Genomic DNA, 19,299 nt, shown 5'->3' on the forward strand with positions numbered 1-19,299 from the left:
TTATCTCAGGTTGCCTTAATCATTGTATTTTGGAGGCACAGTTTACCTGTTAATTATGTTTGAGGGTTACGGTCAGAAGTCCAGCTGGAGCTGGATTAAGAAAACCAAGGGCCAATTTAGAGCAAAGCCACCCCAGGCCATCACGCTACTGCTAACATGTTTGACTGTTGGTATGAAGTTTTATGATGAAATGGTGTTAGTTTTACTCCTGATGTAACAAGAAGCACACCTTCCAAAAAGTTCATCTTTCGTCTTGTTAGTTCACAGAATATCCTCTGAAACTTCTTGGGGATCATCAGGATGTTTTTGGTCAAATGCGTTTGTTTTGGTCAGCAGTGGTTATAGACGCCATTTTTGCCCAGTCTCTGTCTTATTGTTGAATCATGAACGCTGACCTTAACTGAGTCAAGTGAGGCCTGCAGGTCTTTAGATGTGGCTCTGGGTTCTTTTGAGAACATAAAGTGCATAGATGACCCATCCTGGATGGGTCATCTATGCACTCTTGGAGTCATTTTGGTAGGCCGACCACTCCTGGGAAGATTCACCACTATTCAGAGTTTTCACTATTTGTGGATAATGGCTCTCACTGTGGTTTACTGAATTCCCAAAGCCTTAGAAATAGATTTTAACCCTCTCCAGACTGATAGACACCAATGACTTTCTTTGTCTATCTATTTCTTTAGATCACGACATAGCCGGAGTGGGACTCGTTTTCAGCCCATGGCTGGTGATTTTATCTAGTGTAATTATTGACATACTGTTGGACAACTGCTAGATTGGGCCTTGTGGGTTAATAATATTATAATCGTTAAATAAATATTGTTTTTTAGATAAACTGAGGATGTGAGATTGTTCACTGAAATTCTCAACTAACAGATCATTACAGAGTCTGATGTCCAACAGATCCAGAAGTGAGCAGGGGTCAGTCCAATATTGTTCCTTCCATGCTTCCAGCAAGTTAAAAGTCTTGTGGCATCAACATACAGCTCTAGGAAGACAGCAGGGCTCGTATCATCCTTCTAAGCAGAAGAAGAGTTGTGCATCCTTCTCCAGATACTCTAGGCTTTCTGCAACACTCCTGTCCGGATGATGTCGAAGGAAGGAAAAAATTCTTGTACTCGACTTGGCTGATGGCTGACTGTGCTAAACTTTAGGTGAAGCTGGGAGCATGAAGAACACTGGAAGGCGGCTTCTGTTTTTATTTTTATTGGGGCAACCAGGGGAGGGGAGTGCTGGTGTTTATCAGGCATAATATAAGGCACATAAGATTGGCGTAGTAGGCCTATTAATTATTGATTAATTGATGAATGCACTGGTTGCAGGATCGACAGATTGAATCCCAGTCTGGGAATTGTTGGTGCATGTCTTCCCCCGCTCTCTCTACCTTATATCTTCTTCTTATCTTTCAGCTGTCCTGTCAAAAATCAAGGCATAAAAGCCCCAAAATAAACTTTTAAAAAATGATTATATTTTAAAATGTATAGCCAATATCTGCTCTCCTGGATTTGACAGGGAGTGAGCGAGCAAGTGATGCAATTAGCAGTTAAAATTGCTGTACTGCCACACTTTAAGTGTATATAATTAGTAGGTACTGCTTGTCTAAACATGTCACGGTAACTCCACTAATGACCATTGCTTTTAGTGCATTTCTTCACTCACATTCGCCTTAGATCACCTCTGATTGCTGCTGCTATAAATAACCAACAAATACATTATTTCTATTCCCCACTAATGAGCAGAAGCAACCGACACAAAACACAGAAGAAAACGATAATTACAATCTGTACCATCTCCCTCTCACTTCTGACAAATGTGCTGTAGCAGGTAGTTTCTCTCCTAAAAGATTTATACGAGTGTGAGAGTGTGCAGATGGCAGCGTGAAAGGAGGATTTGTTTGGATAGAGTGGCTGATGATGATGTTTCACTAATAAGGTTGGGAGGTTTGTTATTGTCACTGAGTTTTTTGCCCACCATTTATTTACTCTATCGCATACACAGCACGACAGCACGAAGTCTCCCATTAGCCAGCTCCAAATGTACGGCCTGTGTCTTCATATCAGGTGGAGGAAGTTTAAGAAGAAAAAGTTTGTCGGAAAAAGTGGGAAAACTTTTTTGGAAACAGGAAGAGGATGTTCTGGCTACAGAGCAGCAACATAGAACAGTTTAAAACAAAATTCATGATGGGAAAGAATGTTAGAGGGTTTTTCACAAAATTATTCAAAACAAGAACTCTTGATTTGCATACCTAGATTAAGACATCTCTAAAATGTGCAAACTTTTTCATAAAAGAGGAGACCATGTTTGCAGATTCCTCTGTGCAATAGCAGAGGTCACATTAACCTCCCATTTCCGCCTATGGACAGTATGTGACTGATAGAGCTGAACAATAATTGAGTTTTGATTATGATTTTAGCTTCCCACTTAAAGGGATATTTCTGTGGTTTTGGGGATTTTTTTCTATTGATGTAATCAGAAGAAACAGACATTACATCAACATGTCCAGTGTACTTTCAGGAGTCAAGAGGGGGCGCAAGTGAGGTGCACATGGAGAAGTCAGGTTTCTCAGAGCTACAGGTGGAAATTGCGTTATTTTTCTCTAAATCCTGTCTTAAAGTAAAATGACTTAACTTAGTGGTATCCACACCTTTAACCCCTATATTAAGATTTTAAATTTGTAGAACTAATAAGCACTCCGTTGGCACTGATTGAGAGGATTGCCGCCATAGAGGAACAAGGAACTGATCATGAGTGAAGCATTCACACATTGAAACAATTTTTTTTTCCTGATATGACAAAAATGTATGAAAAATTGTTAACAAAAATCGATGACTTGGAGGGACGATTGAGACAAAAAATGGTTAAGATTGCAGTCATATCAGGTGGTGGATAAAAAGGCGTCACAGAGCTGCTACCACAGCTACTCAGGGTGAACAACTTTGCAAGCCTGTGACTGTGATCGAGCACACCGCATACCTGTGCCAAAACCTACAGGTGACAAAAGGCCAAGGAGCATCCACGCCAGAATTCACTTTTATCTTGAGAAAGAGCTGATACTTCAGATCAGCCGGCAACAACAGATGCCCCACAACGGCCAACAGCTGTGCATTTACCCTCATTAAAAGGTGATAGCCCAACAGAGAGGATTTCAACAGGTAACCAGAGACTCAGGGAGAGAGAGGCAAACTTCGCCTTTTACTTCCCAGCAGAGCTTCATGTCCACTACAACAATCAGGTAAAAATATTTACCATCACAGGAGACGCTGTCATTTATAGGAAGACATGTGAAAAAGAATTTCTTTCATGCAGGCCTTTGAACTGGGAACTTTGTGAACTTTAACTTTTCAACGTCTGCCTATCATCTACCTCCTTTAACTCACAATTCTTCAATTCTTGCACCTTTTGAACTTGTGAGTTTCTGGAGAGTTTCTGCTTGAATTTCTTTGCAGGATGTCAGAATAGCCTCTCAGAGCTGCTGTTTTGATGTGAACTGCCTCCCACCCTCATAGATCTTTAGCTTGAGGATGCTCCAAAGGCTCTCAATAGGGGCAACACCATGAGTTTCTCTCCTTTTATGCCCATAGCAGCCAATGACACAGAGGGATTCTTTGCAGCATGAGATGGTGCATTGTCAAGCATGAAGATCATTTTGTTATGGAAGGCATGGTTCTTCTTTTTGTACCATGGAAGAAAGTGGTCAGTCAGAAACTCTATATACTTTGCCGAGGTCATTTTCACACCTTCAGTGACCCTAAAGGGGCCTACCACCTCTCTCCCCATGATTCTGGCCCAAAACATGACTCCACCCCCTCCTTGCTGACATCACAGCCTTATTGGGACATGGTAGCCATCCACCTACCATCCACTACTCCACCACTTGCACAACACTCATCAGTAAACAAGACAGTTTGAAAATGAGTCCTCATGTATTTCTTGGCCCACTGCAACAGTTTCTACTTGTGAGCATTGGTTAGGGGTGGCTGAATAGTAGGTTTATGCACGACTGCAAGCCTCTGGAGGATCCTACACCTTGAGGTTCATGGGACTCCAGAGGTACCAGCAGCTGCAAAAACCTGTTTGCTGCTTTGTAATGGCATTTTAGCATCTGCTCTCTTAATCTGATGTATTTGTCTGTCAGAAACCTTCCTCATTATGCCTTTATCTGCATGAACCCGTCTGTGCTCTGGATCAGCCACAAATTTCTTCACAGTACGATGATCACGATTAAGTTATCATGAAATATCTAATGTTTTTATTCCTTGTCCAAGGCATAGCACTACTTAAAGCTTTTCAGTAGCAGAGAGATCCCTTTTCATTCCCATGATGCTTGAAACCTGTGGCCTGCTTAATAATGTGTAACATCCTTTTTAAGTTGTTTTTCTTTAATTTGGCTCACCTGGCAAACTAGTTATCACAGGTGTCTGGGATTGATTACAGCGATCTAAAACACCCAGAGACATAGCACCTGAGTTTAACTGAAAAACAAAAAATGTACTGTTTATGTCACTAAAATCCAATTTGCATTATCATTTGGAATGCGGTTTATAAAATGACTAGAGGAGCTGGGAGAAGCAAGAAGGGGAAAGGGAAACACCGCCGATTTGATACCTGGATTCATCTGGTGTTGAACTGCACTAATTTGCTGCCTGTTGCAGTTAGTGCTGGCCTTTGTTGCTTAGTTGTCATTTCTAATGAGGCTGATTTACTTCTGAAGGGAGCAATTTTGCACCAAATTTTTAATATTCCTCCTCCTTCTCCTCATTTACATACATGCAAACGAGACAGGGTTCCATTTGCTCAGCTGACAGGTTTGCATGCATTTTGTGTGCAGTTAGCATGGATTGCTCCTTGCATGTGCTCCGTGGATTAGGCACTCCTTATTTTGTCATTTGCACAGCTGAAAAATAAGCAAAAAGCGGCATAATTCTTCAGTGGATCTGCCCCTTTTTGCAGTTAAGTAAGGCTGTTTGATCTGTAGAGGTTTGCCATGTGGTCCTGTATGGTGTAAGAAGTGGACTTTTTTATATGCATATGGTCATCAAAAACCATCGTGTGTATCTGATCGGACAGGATCGGCTGTGATGTGATAAGAGAAGGCTGGACTCTCTGCCTGTGTTTGGTATGCAGACACGTAGAAGTTGTCCGGAGACTTTGAATAATGTGCAAGTGTCCCAGCGGGCGTCACGACAGCTCTATTTCACAGACATGTTGTTAGGATGCAGGGAGAGATTAGCATAAACATACCACATTTCCCATGAACAGTGTTGTCAGGACCTGTCACTGCGGTAACACTGACAACACAGAGCACAAATCATTGACCCCCAGACTAACCTGCCATCGCTCCTCTGGACAGCAGAGGAGAGGAGGGAGGTGGAAGTGTGGAGACAAACCATGAGGAATTTAGAGAAGAAAAAAGCAGAACATGATAGAAAGGAACAAAAAAAGGGAAATAGAAGGAGAGAGGAATAGAGGAGAGGAGATGAATACAGAGAGGAGTAGTGATTGAGAGCAGGAGAGAGAGAGGATTAGGGTGGTGTCATTGTGGAGTGATCACACAGCCCTCATCCATCACACACCCAACAGGAGGGAAGCCCTGCTGTCTGATCATCCACACCTCCACCAGTGGGCGAGGGACACGAGGACACAAGAGAGAGAGGCCAAGGAAACATTATATAGGAGCATTTTAAGTATTCTGTCCATAAGCACTCAAAAATACAAACTTTGACTGCTGAACCTTTACTTTCTGTACCCTCATGACGCCTATACATCTGCAGCATCAGGATACAGCATCAGTGTGGAACATCAAGGTTTAATATTTGATCTTTTGCTCCGGTATAAACACTCCAGTCCTCTCATATGGTCTGCAACATGGTCAAAACAAAATACAGAGAAAAGTTTTATGCCAAACAATAAATTCAAAACTGAATCTTTAGGCCATTTAGCTCTTTTTGATGTGTTACAGAGAAAAACTACAGGGGTATTACATTCTCTCAGGGCCTTGCACTCATAGGATCTGTGATCAACTGCTCCTGTGGCCTGAGCAGTTGGGCTTTACACCTAATAGGTCTATGAATATTCATGTGATCAACATATATATAATGCAATATGACCAGTTCTCAGATATCAGCATAGAATCATGTCATGCAGAAAGGCGTGGATCATCAGGGCAGACGGCGGGAGCACCAGCTAGCTTCCCCGTAGCTGGGTGTTCATGTTCGTGGCGTCCTGTCCGATCAGCAGCAGCAGTGTGAGAAGAGCCATGAATGAGAGGAGGACTGTACTGAACTATCCAGGGTGGGTGTCTTTGTCTTTTTTCAGGACTACTCCAAATAAACCACAATGGTTGGATTATACAGTTTTAGTGGAGGTTACAGTTGAGATCATCAGTCTATGAGTTTTAAGGTGGTGTCTAGTTAACGAAGCACTGGTTAGTTTTTGGTTTGGACAATTTGTTGGTGTTCTTAGTGGAGGATGGTATTTAGTTGCTGTAAATTGCTGAGCTATGGTAGAAGCTAATGCGCTAACTTAGAACTAACAGTGCTAATGTGAAGCTAAGTGTGTTGAATGTAGCAGTTTATTATGCAACTGGCTGTGTGTGTAAGGAAAAGATTACAATTTTCATGATGTTTGTTTAGACAGTTTTCACAAAGATAAATAAAAGGTTTTTCTGCAGTCATTTCCAAGATCCGGTCAGGAGTGATATGTGTCAAGCAGGCTGTATAACAGGGTAACAATTGAGTTTACTGTTGGATGGACCCCAACCATGATGTCTTAGAGGCAAATCTATAATACAGCTTGAGTTCAGTGTGGCCATTTCCACTGCACCAAAAAGGAGGACACTTTGAAGCATCTAGTGAAGCCAGACTAATAAGCATAGAATAAGCTCATCTGTTTTGGCTTTTTCTCTTCTTCTCTATGTTTCTGCTCTATTGTAATCATCTTTTTTTAAATCACCTTAAAATATGCATTGCCTTTATTTGTTTTCACCCGCGATCTGATTTTAAAACAGCTGATCTGTGCAAGGAAGTTTGACAACGTCAGTTATTCCTGATCAGAACCATCGGGGAACTTAACGGAGTTTTATCATAAGTTCACAAACTAAACAATGGTAGAAGTTGACGTTTGACAAGAGAGGTTGCAGAATAATGGATGGCACTAATGTGTGATGGCCAGGTAAAGTTTATGTTTGGTCAATGCTGTATATGCATTACCTGGATCATATTTAAAATACAAACACCACACTGATGTGCAGAGAAAGAGAGCAATGGACAATATGCTGCGTTACATTCAGGTGCGACTCCAAAAGGAGGACAAATAAGCATCCTGCTTGAGGCTGCGCCGGACGCTAGACAAGGCATTGAAATTCCAGACTGTCCAGCCAAAAGACGGACGTATGGCCACCCTACTTGAATGTGACTTGCAGAATTTGGAGGGATTATTTTTGTGGTCTTTCGCCAAACATGCCAAGTGAGTGTAAATCTGTGCATCAGAGAGAGAGACACTCTGGTCTATGTGTCTAGACCCTAAGAACCAATGGCGCCATCTATACTCCCTAAACTGCACGCACACCCCTGCCTCAGTAATGGGCTGATGGGGCTGGGGGCTGAAGTGCTCCACAGGGTAACGCTGCTGACCTCTGGCTCTTTGTGTCCATGTTAGATGGTCTCAGAGACGTTCATATTTAAAGAAAACAACAAAGAGGTAAACAGACTTTATTCACTAATGAGCATAAAAACGTCTGAAAACAGGCTGGAGTTCATTTACAGCGTTTTATTTCAGAAATATTCAAATGTGTGTTTGTTTATTGGCTGTGATGTCAGTGTGTGTGCTGCGTTACCTTTCTGTGTGAGAGCTGGAGTGGATGTAGATGAGTTTTCTCAGCGCTGTAGGGGAATGGGCTGCGGTTGGCTGGCCTGACTGCAGACCGCTCTGTAGAAAAGAATGACTTTTTAAATTACCCATACATCACTGTCAGCGCAGCACAGACTGGGGCGACAGTGCTGCAGCCGCACACACAAACACCTCCCTCTCTCTCTCTCTCTCTCTCTCTCTCCCTGCTCCTTCGACAAACTCAATCCCATGTTTACAGACATGCAAACACAAAGCTCTGCAATGCCAGCCTGAACTCTCTGTAGTACGGTGGTCCTGAAAGCTCACTGAAAACCAAGACAACATATGAATACAGGAAAAAGAGATATGCAGAGTGGCTATACAAGGTATTCAACACCTTGGATAAACATCCCTTTGACTGATTTGATAAATGAATTATGGTCAATATAATTTGGCTTTTATGACACATAAAACCTCTTTAATATCAAAGTTAAAACAGATTTCTACAAAGTCAATTTAATAAAAATATGTCATGTTAGACAAATGACTACATAAATCACCCCCTACAAGTCAGTATTTAGTAGATGCGCCCTTGGCTGCAATATTGCATTCCTTGCAATACTGCTCATCTGGTCACCTTGGATACTGTATAGCCATATTACCACCCATTTATACCCTTTACTCTTACAAGCCTTCTAGGGTCAGCCACTGAGAAGAATCCCCACAGCATAATGCTGCCACCAACATGCTTTGACTAGTAAAGAACTCGGGCAACAGTTGTTGGCTGCAGAGTCTCTCCCATCTTAGCTGCTGAAGCTTGGAACCCCTTCAGAGTAGTCATAGGGATCTTTGTGGTCTCTCTCAGTAGTCTCCTTCTTGTACACTCACTCAGTTTGTGAGGACAGCCTGATCTAGACAGATTTACACATGTGCCATATTTGTTCTATTTCTGAATGATGGATTTACCTGAACTCTGGGGGATGTTAACCTTGCAAAGCAGATGGATACGCCTGTTTCCTTGTTTCTCACGAATCCATCCTGCAAAGCTCCCATCTGAACCGTTTGGGCCCGGTTAGAAAGTGACAGGACCAATCAGCGACGAGGGGCAGTACTTTCAGGGACGGCAGAGTCGTGATGTAAACAAGCAGCAACAAGAGGCCAGTGCAGTTATGGAGGAAGAGATTAGCGTGGATGCTGCTAAAGTGGCAGTTTTATCAGAACTTGACAACATTTCTTCTTTAAAAGAAGAACAAAGAACAGCAGTGAGTTGTTTTCTTTTCAAAAACGACAAAAGTCAAGGACTTCCATGTCTACAGTCACCATGTTTCACGTTATTCCTCAGTAGCTGCGCACACGCAGCTCGATAGCAGCCACATCACATGTTTTGTTGCTCTGATTGGCCCATAGAGATGTGACAGACAGAACGTTCATCCAATCACACTTTTTTTAAAGCCTCTGCCTTTTCCCAAACGTTTCCTATTAAATCTTGATGGATGTGTGAAACGCATGTCAGGTTAGGGGGATGTTCAGTGCCTTGGAAATTTTTATGTATCCCTACCCTGACTTAAAATTGTAATAACCTTTTCTCTTTTAAAGCCAAATTATGTTGACCCTGATTCATTAATGAAATTGTTAAAAGGATAAATCATCCAAGGGGTAAAATCTTTTATAGGCTCTGTATGATTGTGTGGTAGTGTTTGGTTGTAATGTGGTGCATGCAGTCACACACTGAACACATGCAAATGGAGGAAAAAAGATAAATGCCTACATGGTATCCACACCCAAATCTAGGTGGTGGTAATGCTAAGTAACTGTTTGCTAGCTTCTACTGAACAACAACCAAAGAAGAAGCAGAAAAAATGAAACTGCAGGGCAACAAGACCTGTCAGCTTATTCTCCCTCTCCTCAACTTCTCTGCTGTTTGGTCCAGGAGAACACGAATTTGTTCGTAAGAAGAATTTGTTAAATACAAAAAAACTTTATCTGTTTTCTTGCACAATGACATTTTTTGAACCTGTGTAAGCTCAGCTATCCCCATATCTCAGTTGTCGATTTGATTTTGAGTTTGTTCATTAGTTGACGAGCAAATTGCCACTATGTAGATGCAGAAAAGCCATAAAGGGGTAATGCAGAACCATCCGCGTGGTTTCTCTCCCTTATTTTGTCTTTCCCTCACCGCTGCTTATTCTCCCTTTCATCCAATGAACTGGATCTTAATTGCAGGTCATTAAACCGCTCATAGCTTACCAAGCAGGAGCACCATATGTGTCTGCTGTAAAAACAGAGACTTTACACATGAACGCTTGCAGCTGTTACAGATGGTCAGCTCTGTCAGGACTTTGTTATCTCTCTGGTTCATTCTCACACTCACCTCAAATGCAGAATTACAACAAACCACATGAGCTGCTCGTGTAGTGATGTCTGCAGAATTTAAAGGATGTTATGTGCAGCAGAGGGCGACAGAGGGCTGAATAATGTAAGAGGAGCAGAGCAGAGATACAGAGGCAGGCTATGGTGCTGGACAGCTGGTCTCTCTTACAGATAGTTTTTTTGAAAAGTCTTTTTCAGTTTGAGAGGTTCCAGTCTGCATGAAACAAGTAGAAAGTATTACATTGTTACTTATGATAAGGAAAATAGCTATAATGCTTCTTTTTTATCTTCTTTAATGTGGTATAACACTGGATCATCATTTGCAAATGTTCTGTGTTTACAACAGGGATTTGTGCATGCATCAGTGTAGGCTCAGCATGTTTCATGACTGGATGTTGAAAACATGTATTTTTTGCACGTTATGCCAATAACTTCCATGACTGCATGAAATGCATGCACATGTTAAAGGGGCAAAGGTTAATCTGTGAATTTAGGAAGGAAAGAAACAAAGCAGTTTACTTTGTCAGATGCATTGCAAAGGCAGGGAAACTTCCACAGAATAGTTTAACAGAAAATGTTCAGACCACCTTCACTTTTATCAGTTTTGTTATGTTGCAGCCTGATGCTACAGACCCTTTGCAAAAACACTTTTGCGCTCAAGTTACCCCCATGTCTCTGGATATTTGCTGAAATGTTTCTACACCTTGACTGAAGTCCACCTGTGGTAAATTAAACTGATTGGACATGATTTGGAAAGGCATACCCCTCTTTACAGAAGGCCGCACAGCTGACAGAGCAAGAACTAAGCCATGATGTCAAAGGAACTACCTGCAGAGCTCAGAGACAGGATTGTTTCAAGGCACAGATCTGAGGAAGGCTACAAAAAACAATTCTGCTGCACTGAAGGTTTCCAAGAGCACAGTGGCCTCTATAATTCTTAAATAGAAGAAGTTTGGCACAAGCAGAACTTTTCTTTACCTTGCAAAGCAGATGGACTTGCCAGACTGGGGCTAATCCATCTTGAAAAGCTCCAATCCACAATGTTTGTCCCAAACTGAACACTGTTTGGATCAATAAGCATCATTAAGGGAGAACGAGGCAGTAGCTATGAGCTGAGATTAGTTGTACTCAAAGACGTTAGCAATGGCTGCTGCCAGTGAGGTGATTAGCTTTGATTTAGCTATAAAACAGCATGATAACTGGACCACAGTTCTATATAAAATAGGATTAAAAGCTCCTCATGATGGATAGGATGTTTTCACTTTTCTGCTATCCGTCTTTAGCATGAGTTTGTGATAGTTACTGGGGGTAAGGGGTTAGCTGTGCTGTGAGTGGTTGGATATAATGGCTGCTACTGGAGTGATTAGCTCAGACATAGCCACAGTGACTATTTAGTCAGAACTGGACAACATTTCTGTATCAAAACAAGAGCAAAGAGCCACACTGAAAGCTTTTTATGATGGAAAAGATGTTTTCGTTCTTCTCTTGGTTTTGGCATGGGTTTGCAGTCGTTACAGGTGTGGTTTAATGGTGTATCCAGTGGATGCTGCGGTTGCTATTAGCTCAGATGTAGCTGTAGGAAACCTGCAGTTTAATTGGAACTGCATCACATTTCTTTTTTAATACAAAAGCAAAGAGCTACACCGAAAGCTTGTCTCTGCACGTATTCCGACCAGCCTTGGCATCAATTTTATTCACCGAGAAGCTCCACCATCCACAAATAGAGCAGTGGTAGCCTGTCACCTCAAGAGAAGCGCATGCATACAGCCTCATTCTTTGTCCTGCCCTTCCACAATGCTTTGTATAAGAGCATTCCACATGAACGTGAAATATATCCATGCAATCCAGATGTATTAGTATTTGGCATGTCAGGTTTTGATCGTCCAGCCAAATTGAGCAATCAGGGCCTGAGTAAAAGAGGTGACCAAGAACCTGATGGTCACTCTGAGATCCTGTGCAGAGCTGGGACAACGTTCCAGAAGGACAAACATCCGATCTGGGCCAGATGGAAGCCTCTCATCCGTGCTAAACACATTAAAAGTAGCTTGGAGTTTGCAACAAACTCCATGTGAAAGCTTTGATTTATTTATATAAATCTGATCTGTTTTAACAAGTTGGGAAAATCTGATGCTGCATTATACATGAATGACTCCTGTCTCTACCCTCACAGTGAAGAGTATGGGTTATCAATTCAACACTGGTATCAGTATAGACAGATACCCAAAGCCCAGGTATCTGGTCGATATCAGAGCTTGAAATGTTGGATCTCTCTATCACTGCAAAGTACATTTGTGTCGTTACTTTATAATACAAGCTAGAGACGTTAAAGTTTAATCCCTGCCAATATGAAGCGAGATTTCTGCTGTTTTTATGTCGTTAAAGAGCGTTTTAGCCGGAATAGAGGGAGAAGAAAACCAGGTCAGTCACAGGCCTTCCCTATTGATTTCTGTCTTTGAGTCTGTCAGTCCCAATAGCCAGGACCTTACAACGAACCTGAATCCACTATCGCTTCATGCATATGGATGCGATTGTTTCCTGTAGCATGAACGCTAACTGTGATCTCCTCTCGAAGATTACACGTCAGCCTTGAACCCGGCCGCCCTCGGGGCAGAGGAAGGCGAGAAACTGAGCGCTCTCACTGTCAGCCGGCGTGATGGACAGCTGTGGAAGGAGTGTTTTGTAACTACAGGGAGACATTTACATCTTTTAATGAAGAGACCCCTCAGGTGTTTAGATTTTTAGACAGGTGCTGAGAGAGGATGAGACTTCAAACTAAGACTGGGATGTATCAGCTTTAATCAGAAATCTGTCTGCTGAGATGCTCTTCTGAATGATCGTCTGTTATTGTGAAAGGAGAAGCTTTAAATCTGATTTCATTCCTTTGGTTTGATCTGATGCAATGAAAGCATTAGAGTCATGATATGACTCTTTAAGAAGACTCCTCTTGATGTCAACAAGTCCTTTAAAAAGACAGATCTAATGACAAACTGAGAGATATTTCTCCCCTTTAAACTTGTTCTTCTAACGCAGGCTAGTCTGGAGCAGTGCTTCCTATAGTGTGGATCACAGCAGGTGCAGGTTGTTTACAATGATTAAAAACCATTAACTCAATTTTAAGATTTAGGGCCTGTGTCCTTTGCTTGGTTTTTAGCGCTGGCAGCGCTTTATATTAATTCAAAACCAGTGTATTTGTGTCCAGATATCAATATCCCCTGACTAGGAAACAATGTGGATCTCTGTCGAGTCCAAATATCCCAATTTAAGCAGATATTAGTCAGTTTTTCTCCTGCAGACTTCCATGTTTTCAGCCTGGAGCAGAGCAGTCCTGTCACACACTGATGTGACGTCAGAGCAAACTCCTGTTGTTGTGTGTGTAGCTCCACCTTTATGGGACGGATAGGTAAGACTGGTACCCCTACAGGAGGGTGCTGAAAAGTTGGACGGTACAAGTCAGTTTTTTGGGACCTTTTCCAACTTTTGCTCTATGGAAACACAGTAAAAGTTGTGCCGTGCTGCATCAAACTGAACCGGACCGCTTGGTAGAAACAACCTATTAAAGCACTCTGAGTTGAAAAATATTCAACTTTTGGAACAGTAGTGCACTTGTCAATGTCATTCCTTCCTCATCTGCCAATCAGAATCAAGAAGGGGCGGGACTTCTGACAATAGCAGAAGAGGGACTGAGCGTAACAGGTCTGACAGGACAGGATTCTTTTACATTGTCTGCATGTCTGTGTCATGTTTCCTTAAAAATGGAACTATGGTGGAGCTATTATTTAAACAATGTTACAGATTCTACCGAGGAAGGAGAGAGGGGAAGAGGGATTCTTTATTTGTAATAAGCAACAGGCGCTGACGAGAAGTGCTCTGGAATTGAGGTCCTGAGCGCTGCCAGCAAAAACAAAGCCGGCTATGTACGCAGCCTTCAATCATTTCTCAAATTAGTGTAAAATATTTGATTATTTTGATGTTTTTAAAGTCCTAGAACTAACTAAACAAAGCTAAGGGATTAAAATTCAAGTCACTTTTATATCATTCATTTCAGTCAGTTATCTCATGTTTGTAATGTTTTCAAGCATTTATTATGGCAGCATAGAATAGTTTGTCCTCATCACTATCAGACATGCAGAATTGGGCAGTGTTGCCAACTTAGTGACTTTGTCACTAAATCTGGCATTAGGGTTTAGAGGTTTCAGAGCCCTCTAGCAACTTTTTTTCCAAGAAAGCGACCAGCAACAAATCTAGCATTTTTTTCTGGCATTTTTGGAGACTTTTAGAGACTCTGACGTGAAAGCACGTATCGTTCTTTACTCTTCTCAATGAGCAGCGACTGCTGCCGTGGGCCAGTCCCAAAGCACTCAAAGACAGCCCAGCTCAGTCCAGTCTGATTATTTTTTGCATATTCATCACACTTAGATGTTTCAGATTATCAAACTAATTTTAATCTCAGGCAAGAAAAAACAGAGTAAATATAAAATGCAGTTTTTAAATGACCAATTTTATTTATACAAACTTATGCCTTGACCCAGATAAGGTCCATAAACCATCTTGAGAATCATTATCCACAAATGGAGAAAACTTGAAACAGTGGTGAACCTGTCCAGGAGTGGTCGGCAAACCAAATTGACGCATAGAGCACAATGACGACTCATCCAGGAGGTCACAAAGAACCCAGAACAACATCTACACACCTGCAGGCCTTACATGACTCAGTTAGGTCAGAGTTCATGACTCAACAGTAAGAAAGAGACTGGGCAACAATGGCATCATGGGAGAGTTCCAAGGCCAAAACCACTGCTGACCAAAAACAATACAAAGACTGGTCTTATATTTGACTAAAAACATCCTGATGGTCACCGAGACTTCTGACCTCAAGGTCAAGCACTTGGGTTATGCATCAGGACAATGATCCCAAACACACCAACAAGTCCACCTCTGAATGGCTTTTAAACAAATGAAGGTTTTAGAGTCCGGACTTCAATCCAGTTGAAATGCTGTGGCATTATGTATTTCCTCGGGTTATCTTTGTCTAATATTTTTGATGTATTTATATGAGATCCATACCAGGCTTCTCTCTCGTGTGCTCAGTGAATGTTCGACCAGGCCGAGTGTCGTCTACGTCTATGTCGTCTATGTGGGGGTCCATGGCATGGCAAAGTTTGGGAAACTGTGTACTAGCTCCTACTATCTGTTTCATTTTGCACAACCTTGTTAAACCAGCTCATAAATAAAAAAACAAAGAGCAACTTCAATAAGAACTTTGATGTCCATTTAATAATAGTCCACCGCTGATGTCAGGTCTTTTACACATCATAAAGGCTTTGATATCAAGACCAGCCAATAAAACCTCATCATCGTGGTTCAAATGGTCCTCCAGAGCTGCTTTCTCCACAGTGATAAATCTATTTACTGTATGGAGTTCAGACATTATGTTGGTGTAATAACTATGATTCGTTTATGTCCCCTGTGGCTGACAGATTCTCAGATCCTCGCTGTTGTGTTTCTGTCGAGGGAAAAAGCAGAAACCATCTCAGATATCATTAAAGAACATTTCTAATAACGTTTATAAAGGCTCTGGGATTTTATTTAATCCATAGGAGATTAAAGAAAACGTGTAAGGGATTCACTGTCAGCGATGTTTGCATTACTTTAAAGTCTTACAATCAGAAACAGCATGCAAAAACAGATTAGAGCAACACTGAGATTTGTACCTTCATCTGTTTCTAAAGCCCTGCATGCAGTGATTCACACACAAGCAGCTTCATTTCAACTCAAAAAAATATACTGAAACTAAAATATGGAATATTTAATACAGTCAGCATTCCTGCTATTGTGATTTCTTAGGTAAATGAAAGGATATTTAACATTTTAGGAGTGAAAATGAGGAAAGTCTGAGTGAATAAATGTAGAAACACTCTCAAAGAAATCATAGCCTGATTATCAGAGCTGGTTCATGGAGAAAAGTCACCACCTGCTGGCCCTATAAGAACATGCAACTTCATTTTTACATCCACCTACAACAAAATACAACCCAATTTCCAAAATAGTTGGGACGCTGTGCAAAGTGTAAATAGAAACAATTCAATGGCTCATAAATCTATATTCTATTAACAACAGAACACAAAGAACATGTCAGATGTTAAACTGAGACATTTCACCACTTCATGAAAAATTTTACTTCATTTTGAATCAGATGGCAGCAACACATGTCAAAAAAAGTAGGGACAGGGCTGTGTTGACCATTCTGTAGCTTTCCCTCTTCTTTTAACAACAGCCTGGGAAGTGAGGAGACCAGTTGCTGCAGTTTTTGGAGAAGAATGTTTTCCCATTCTTGTCTGATTTAGGATTCTAGCATTTCAACAGTCCTGGGTCTTCTTTAATTGGTTTGTAGTTTTATGATGCTCCAAATGTTTTCTATTCTTGAAAGGTCTGGACTACAGGCAGGTCAGTTCAGGACCTGGACTCTTCTAATGTGAAGCTGTGCTGTTGTGAGGGATGCAGTATGTGGTCTAGGTTGTCTCGCTGAAATATGAATGTTTAAAGGGGACATATTTTACCCATTTAAGTCAAATTTATATTGTTCTCAGAGATCCACAAAACATGCCTGTGAAGTTTGTTGCTGAAAAAACACTCCAGTATTGGATTTTTGCATGTCTAAAAACCCCTCTGTTTCAGCCCTTCTCAGAACAAGCCATTTCTGTCTGTGGCTTTAAATGGTAATTAGCTGTCTGACTCCACCCCTGACCACACCCCCCTCAGGAAATGGATGCAGCACTCCTGATGTTATAGACATTTTTACCCAAAGTTTAGGACCTGACAGGAATTTGAACCATCAACCTCCCAGACAGTAATTAGCAGGGTAACCCACTGAGCTATCCAGCATCTCAGCTGGTAGCTGAGACGATCAGTAGAGGGGGGCGGAACTTTCCTCCAAGTGGGGGAGGGCCAACCAAACCTGGGGGCGGGTGCTTACTCCCCATGTGAGGTCACTAGATGTAATATCAGAGAACGGCTTATTTCAGCACACATTTTCTGAAAGGTGGAGAGAGGGAGAGAGGGAATGGATTTTTCTGGTACTTGAGGGGGTTGCGGCCAGGCCACGGGCACATATTTTTGTTAGAAAAGCCCGAAAAAGTGATTTTTGCATAATATGTCCCTTTTAGAATTAAAGTATGTGATGAAAAAAGGAAGGGCAGGCCTTGCAGTCCAGACCTTACACCAATAGAAAGCATTTGGAACATCATGAAACTGCAAACCCATTAAAGACCCTGTAGAGTAAAAATAGATCTGTATTAAGGTTTGTTGTAAGACAGGTCACTGTGTGATGAACCCCCAGGTCAAATTTCAGTCAAATAAAACATCTCTTAGTTTATACAATTAAGCTTCAAAATTATGAAAATAAGGCAGTAAAATCTGCTCCAGGATGGTGTGGGTGTGTCTGTTGAATGAGCTGAAGCCACGCCCACTCATGAGAATTAAGATCCTCTCAGATTTAAAAATGCTACAATCTAAATGGAGGAAAGCACTCATGCCATTAGACTGTCCCTTGACCTTTTGTTGACCTTAGAAGAAGAGACAAAGTCAGTTATCTGGCTCAAATCTCCGTTATGATGCTTTAAATGATTCACAGGTTGATAGATTTGGAAAATTTACCTCACAATGAACAGAAAAACAGCATTTAACTGACTGTTGACTTTCAATAATGGCAGTGACATCAGCTAACAACAGACTGTACTGAGATGAACTGCTCTGTGATTTTATATTGTAGTGTTAGGGGGGCGTGGTCATTGAGCCCACAAATTGGCCCCGCCCACATTAAACCCAGCCAGATAAGAGGTGAAAAACTTTCTCAATCCAAAATTCAGTCACATGTAGATCTCTGTGTTTTCACATGTTTACAGCAATCATATTTAAACATATCTGGTGTGGTAAGACAAAAACTTTGGATTTCACTTTACAGGGTGTTTAAAGAAGGCCCAGGACTAGAATCCTGCATCAGACATGAATGGGACACATTCCTCTCCTTACTTCCTCATTGTTTAGAGACTGTTATTAAAGAAGAGGGGATGCTACACAATGGTACACACAGCCCTGTCCCTACTTTTTTGAGAATGGTAATGAAATGGTAAAATGTCTCAGTTTCAACACCTGACAAGTTGATTATGTTTTGTTAAGAAAGGGGATATAAAAATTATTGCATTCTGTTTTTATTCACGTTTTACACTGTGTCCCAGCTTATTTGGAAGTTAAGTTTTCCTTGCTGCATTTCTTTTAAAGTTGTGCAAGAGAAAATGTCTTTATCACCACGATATCTGTGATCAGAATGAGTTACGATCCCTGACAGAGTTTATGATGTTTTATCAGATGTTCTTGCTGTTCCACAGATCTCTACAAGGCTGTGCCCTCTGCGCCCTTATCTCAATGTCTTTACAATGACGGAGCAAGGACGCTATCAGAGGCATTGTATCATGTTTGCTGCCTGTTGATTTGTCCTGTCTCACTGTTATGAGTGATGTTAATGTCGATTTAGTGCGATGCTTCATTACAGTTAAATTTAAAGGCTCATTATCAAGTCATTCTGGTCACTAGCCATTAAAGAATAAAAGAGAGTAGAATATCAGCAGGGCGTGTCTCAGATTACTCAGACTGGCCTTGACTGATCTTAATCTTTTAGGGCACCGAGGTCTCAACTAAACTGATCGACTCCAGGTATGTATGGCTAAGTTCATTGTTTTTACAGATATTTGTATTTTTGAATGACCTTAAATAAAATTGCATTAAAACTCATTTTGTCACTACGTGCTGATTTAAATCTTTACCTGTAGGTTATTTTTCACCTAATGTTTACACAGCTGCTGGTGGCTAGACAGTATGGGCACTATGGAGAGTATAAACATGGACGGAGTTTAGCTGAGATATGAAAATAAACGGATACATTTAAATGTAAGGTACAAAAATAACATGTCAAATTTTTTATTATTTTTTACTCTTCTATCCACTGCAAGTGTGACGACAACTTTGGTCTGATCCCAGGAGTGACACACAGACTAGAGTGTTGGGAACAAGTTGATATTTATTGAGAAAATATAAAGGCTGGTGTGA

This window comes from Cheilinus undulatus, linkage group 20 (assembly GCF_018320785.1).
Source record: "Cheilinus undulatus linkage group 20, ASM1832078v1, whole genome shotgun sequence".
Classification (NCBI taxonomy): Eukaryota; Metazoa; Chordata; class Actinopteri; order Labriformes; family Labridae; genus Cheilinus; species Cheilinus undulatus.